We start from the raw sequence: 6,000 nt of genomic DNA on the forward strand, positions 1-6,000 counted from the left end.
TTGATCTTTAGCCATATTTCCATATTTTGTCATTTCTGAATGAAGGGTTTCCAGCAAACCATATCATAGGTCTAGTCTTATTGTTTCTTGGAGTGTTGCAAACATTAATTACCTAAATATCATTTGCTTAAACAAAAGGCATATTTTTCCCGCAAAACATCGGTCATAATAACAGATGAAGCAGTAGTATAAATATAAATGGAATCCGCTACGCGGTAACCTCAAAATGTGTGTGCAAAAAAAAGTTGGTTATCATCCGAGTGCACTGAAAACCAGAACACTGAATACCAGTATCTACTATCACTATTATAAGAGAGTTATTCCCTTTGTAATACTGAAGCCAAAAGACACGAGTTCGCATATGAAAAAACCCTCTGAATAATCTATAATACTGAAAGTCTGTCATCCTTCAAACCTTAAGAATTACGGACGCAGAAAGATTCCAATCTCTCCTACCTACACGTGAAAAGCAATGAGGTTGTCCGTGGCCAAGAAGGACCTCAGGTCACGTACGATTGCCTCGTGGAGACAGACTTATTCAAACGTACCTCATTAACGGCCAGGAATTCCCAAAAGGCGTTTGAGACACGCAGTTCATTGGTGAAATAACAATACAATAAAAACAAAATAATCGAGCGAATTCTCAGTCATTTGTAGTTTTTACCAATTATTACGTGATTCACTGACTTGGAATTTGAATCAACCTTTAGTGTATAAGGGGTATATTTGCACTGAACGGTTACTTGCACGCTGCTAAATTATTTCTCTAACAAAAAATCCAATAATGAATTCAACCTCTCCTCACCAAGCATACAAAAAAACTAAACGTAAAACTCGGGAAAAAAAAACCGGCAGAGGAAATGGAACGTGCAAAGATGGCGGGTTAAAAACCACTCTAGCGGTTGCAAGTGCTCTCACGCTCAGGCAATATTGCATTCCAGACACAACCCACGATCTTCTTAAGTAACTAATGTACATGTAGTAGTTTCTACTGTGTTCGTATACATGAGAGCTTCATTTATTTGAACCCTACTACATTTTCTACCAAAGTGCACTTATAACCTTGTTAGTGCATTTCAACCTCGAAAATATGTTTCATGTTGAAAAGAAATCCACGCACAGTGCACCAAATCAAAGAAGTAATTAAACCGTAAACATCACAGTTTATAAATGAATGTTGGTCACGAAAAGAATTTTTGTTATCATAATTCAATGTGGTTATATTAAGGGTCTTTATCCCAAAACTCTACACCACTTAAATAGGTACGTAATTTGTCTCACAAAAATGTTTAATAAAACTTTCTTGCCTTTCATTACTTATTATTTTTTTAGACGGGAAAAAATCTTTACAGTACAACACAATTTGTACCCTTATATATTTTTTTCACGTGTGGTTACAGCAATAGTCACCTCGTGCGGTGCACTGTAGGTATTACTTAAGGTTCTTCTGCCCCTAGAGGCAACCATTTTTATTCCTTATTCGTTAATTTCCCTTTCAGCGCTGAATGACCTCATAGGTCCCAACCTTCCGACGCTTTTTGGCCTCTGGCCTAAATTCTGCTCTATTCAACAGTTATCATCCACGAAAAATGAACTCGGATATACCGTCATCCAGCCCGGGCCAGCCTCTCACTACTGGCTCCTATGATACAATATGCAGGCAGTTTAAAAGGCAGCTTTTGTCTACGCTTAGGTACGGTACAAAACGTCCTAATGGTCGGGACTTGTCGTACTGATCCTCTCTTTATCTTAAATGACATTAAGGCAAGAGAATACTGTTAAATAAAACAAATACATAAGTATCGTTGCAACGGATGTCAGCTACAGATATACCTGACAACATCTGCTAAAAATAACCTACATCCTCCACAAACTCCGTCACATATTACATAACGCAAACTACTCCGATTTCGACGCAATATCGTGTTTGGAACCGTTATCGTTTGTAATCGTCTCAATTACAATATTATTATCACCGAGATTTACTTTTTTTTTCACTTTTTAGTACATAGCCCTCTGGTCCTGACTTCTGTACGCCACCTGAGGTCCCCTAGCAGGAAATGAGTTTGTAGGCAATCTGTTTTTAAGTGCTATCATTATTTAATACGATTTTTGTTAATGTTTTTACTACGTATTATTCCCAATAACAATACTGTCGCTGCTAATAATATCATTAATATTTTTTTTAGCGACTACCTAATAATATAATTGCTATTTTTTAGCTACTGCCTAATAATATAATTACTATGTTTTTAGCTATACCTCGGCAACTCTGTGGATATTGCCAATTATAATTTTTATTAGTACTTTAACTCTTGTATCTAGTGTGTGTGTGTGTGTGTGTGTGTGTGTGTGTGTGTGTATTGATTGTAATGTCTCTACTTTATACGTTCCATGTATATGGCTTCGTGCTGAAAATAAAGATGATTGTTATTAAATTTTATTATCTAAGGATTTATCTCCGGTCCAATTAACAAAAGCGTACCATATGCTACACGGTACGTACCGAATCGTCGTCACAATTAAGAGAGATCCATTCCTTCTCAGTCACCTCATCTGGACAAAATAAAAATGTTTATAAACAAGGCGCCGGAGAGGTGGGGTCGCGAGGTGAAGGTGAACGGGAAATACGAAACCGCTAAAAAGGGAACTTGGAACCCAACGCTTTTTTAGGGAGACCCACTAGTACCCCCAGGTCCCAGACGCGGCGGTAAATACCCACGGGTGCGTGGGGGGTATGATGGCGTCTGATGCTTCAACTATAGTTGTGTGTGTGGTGTTTTTTTAATTTTATTTTTTATTTATTTTTTTTATGCTACGCGTGAGGGTCCTTTTTGTGACAGTATTCTTATATTCCACCAACCTTCTGTTTTTGACTAGATTGATTGACACATTGACTTATGGCAAAACTGTTGTCAACTTTCAGAATAATAATAATAATAATAATAATAATAATAATAATAATAATAATAATAATAAATAAAATAATAATAATAATAATAATAATCATAATAAAAATAATAATAATAATAATACAAAAATAAATTGCACAATTAAATAATCGTTATCTTTACCCACCTCGATTCAATGACCCGTCCCAATTCGGTATTTTCTGAAGAACTCACGTTACGAGGTGTTTGTTTATATCGAAACACCACCACCCCCCCCCCCCCCCCCAAAAAAAAAAAAAAAAAAAAAAAAAAAAAAAAAAAAAAAAAAGCCGGAGGTGTCAAAGGTTACGCATCTTGTTTTGAAAACCTAAGAAATGTAAGGCTGAAAGTGACGGTGGGGAAGGAGGAAGATACCGAGATAAAAAGGCCAGCGGAGATGTACAAGACGAGGGTATGACCTATATATAAAGCAAGTTCCATGACCTGACACCAGTGACAACGATCTACGGGTCAAAGGTTGCAGGGTCAATAAATAAACAGAAACAAGCGAGCTTTCTGAGGGAGATAAGTAACAGCTGAGAGCGAGCCCTTTTATGCATACTCGTCCCGAGGAATTATTCACGGCCGATAAGTATCGGTGGAAATAAAACCTTTTTCGCTGTAGGTACAACTTAGGCAAAACATCCATTCTAAAACCTTGTTTCATAAAGTAAGATCTGGTTCGATTATGTCCGTTTTACCGGTGAATTTTTTTTTATTGCATAATGCAGAAGAAATATTACGTGTCTGTTCAAGCTTCCACCATCTGGTTTTCCTTTAAAAACTGTCAGCAGGTAATGCCTACTTTTCCCCTACAACTCTCAGCAAGTAACGGCTTTCCCCTACAATAATATCAGCAGGTAATGCCTACTTTTCCCATACAAAACTGTCAGCAGGTAACTTCTTTTCCCTTTAAAAATGTCAGCAGGTAATGTCTACTTCTCCCTACAAAATGTCGCAGGTAATGCCTGACTTTTCCCCTCCCCTTACAACTCTCAGCAAGTAACGGCTTTCCCCTACATAATATCAGCAGGTAAGCTACTTTTCCCCATACAAAAACTGGTTTCCCCCAGCATGTTATTCCCCTTACTTTTTCTAGACAACTCTCAGCAAAGTAAACGGCTTTCCCCTACAATATATCAGCCAGGTTTATGCCTACTTTTCCCCTACAACTCTCAGGCAAAGTAACGGTTTCCCCTAAAATTAATATTCATCAGGTAATGCAATACTTTTTCCCATACCAAAAACTGTCAGCAGGTAATGCCTACTTTTCCCCTACAACTCTCAGCAAGTAACGGCTTTCCCCTACAATAATATCAGCAGGTAATGCCTACTTTTCCCCTACAACTCTCAGCAAGTAACGGCTTTCCCCTACAATAATATCAGCAGGTAATGCCCTACTTTTTTCCCACTCTCAGCAACTACGGCTTTCCCAAGTTACAAATAATATCAGCAGGTAATGCCTACTTTTCCCCCTTTTTTACAACTCTCAGCAAAGTAACGGCTTTTCCCCTACAATAATATCAGCAGTTATGCCCTACTTTTCCCCTACAAACTCTAAGCAAGTAACGGGCTTTCCCCTACATAATATCAGCAGGTAATGCCTACTTTTTCCCCTGACAACTCTCAGCAAGTAACGGCTTTTCCCCTACAATAATATTCAGCAGGTAATGCCTACTTTTCCCCTACAAACTCTCAGCAAGTAAACGGCTTTTCCCCTACAATAATATCAGCAGTAATGCCTACTTCCCATACAAAAAAAACTGTTCAGGCATAATGCCTACTTTCCCCCTCCCCCACAACTCTCAACCTACGGCTTTCCCCTACAATATATTCAGCAGGTAATGCCTACCTACTTTTTAAAACTGTCAGCAGGTAATGCCTACTTTTCCCCTACAACTCTCAGCAAGTAACGGCTTTCCCCTACAATAATATCAGCAGGTAATGCCTACTTTTCCCCTACAACTCTCAGCAAGTAACGGCTTTCCCCTACAATAATATCAGCAGGTAATGCCTACTTTTCCCCTACAACTCTCAGCAAATAACGGCTTTCCCCTACAATATATCAGCAGGTATGCCTACTTTTCCCCCTACACTCTCACAAGTACTGCTGCCCCCTACAAATAATATCAAGCAGGTAATGCCTACTTTTCCCTACAACTCTCAGCAACTAACGGCTTTCCCCTACAATAATATCAGCAGGTAATGCCTACTTTTCCCCTACAACTCTCAGCAAGTAACGGCTTTCCCCTACAATAATATCAGCAGGTAATGCCTACTTTTCCCCTACAACTCTCAGCAAAGTAACTGCTTTCCCCTACAATAATATCAGCAGGTAATGCCTGACTTTTTCCTCTAACAACCTCTCAGGGGGGGGGGCAAATAACGGCTTTCCCTACAATAATATCAGCAGGTAATGCCTACTTTTCCCTACAACTCTCAGCAAAACTACGGCTTTTCCCCTACCAAATAAAATATATCAGCAGGTAATGCCTACTTTTCCCCATACAAACGGTCAGCAAGTAAATGCCTACTTTTCCCCTACAACTCTCAGCAAATAACGGCTTTCCCCTACAATAATATCAGCAGGTAATGCCTACTTTTCCCATACAAAACTGTCAGCAGGTAATGCCTACTTTTCCCCTACAACTCTCAGCAAGTAACGGCTTTCCCCTACAATAATATCAGCAGGTAATGCCTACTTTTCCCCTACAACTCTCAGCAAGTAACGGCTTTCCCCTACAATAATATCAGCAGGTAATGCCTACTTTTCCCATACAAAACTGTCAGCAGGTAACGTCTTTTCCCTACAAAAATTGTCAGCAGGTAATGTCTACTTCTCCCTACAAAAATTTCAGCAGGTAATGTCTACTTTTCCCAGCAAAAATGTCAGCAGGTAACGTCTTTTCCCTACAAAAATGTCAGCAGGTCATGTCTACTTCTCCCTACAAAAATGTCACTTCTCCCTACAAAAATGTCACTTCTCCCTACAAAAATGTCATGGGTAATGTCTACTTATCCCTACAAAACTGTCAGGAGGTAATGTCTACTTATCCCTATAAAACTGTCA

At 38.9% G+C, this 6,000-nt stretch overlaps 1 protein-coding gene across 1 annotated transcript in view; it reads right to left on the reverse strand.

Moving 5' to 3' along the window:
* Positions 1-6,000, reverse strand: part of LOC135195050 (kalirin-like) — a 1,052,038-nt gene that overhangs the window by 64,892 nt on the left and 981,146 nt on the right.

Source organism: Macrobrachium nipponense, chromosome 20, assembly GCF_015104395.2.
Source record: "Macrobrachium nipponense isolate FS-2020 chromosome 20, ASM1510439v2, whole genome shotgun sequence".
Taxonomy (NCBI): domain Eukaryota; kingdom Metazoa; phylum Arthropoda; class Malacostraca; order Decapoda; family Palaemonidae; genus Macrobrachium; species Macrobrachium nipponense.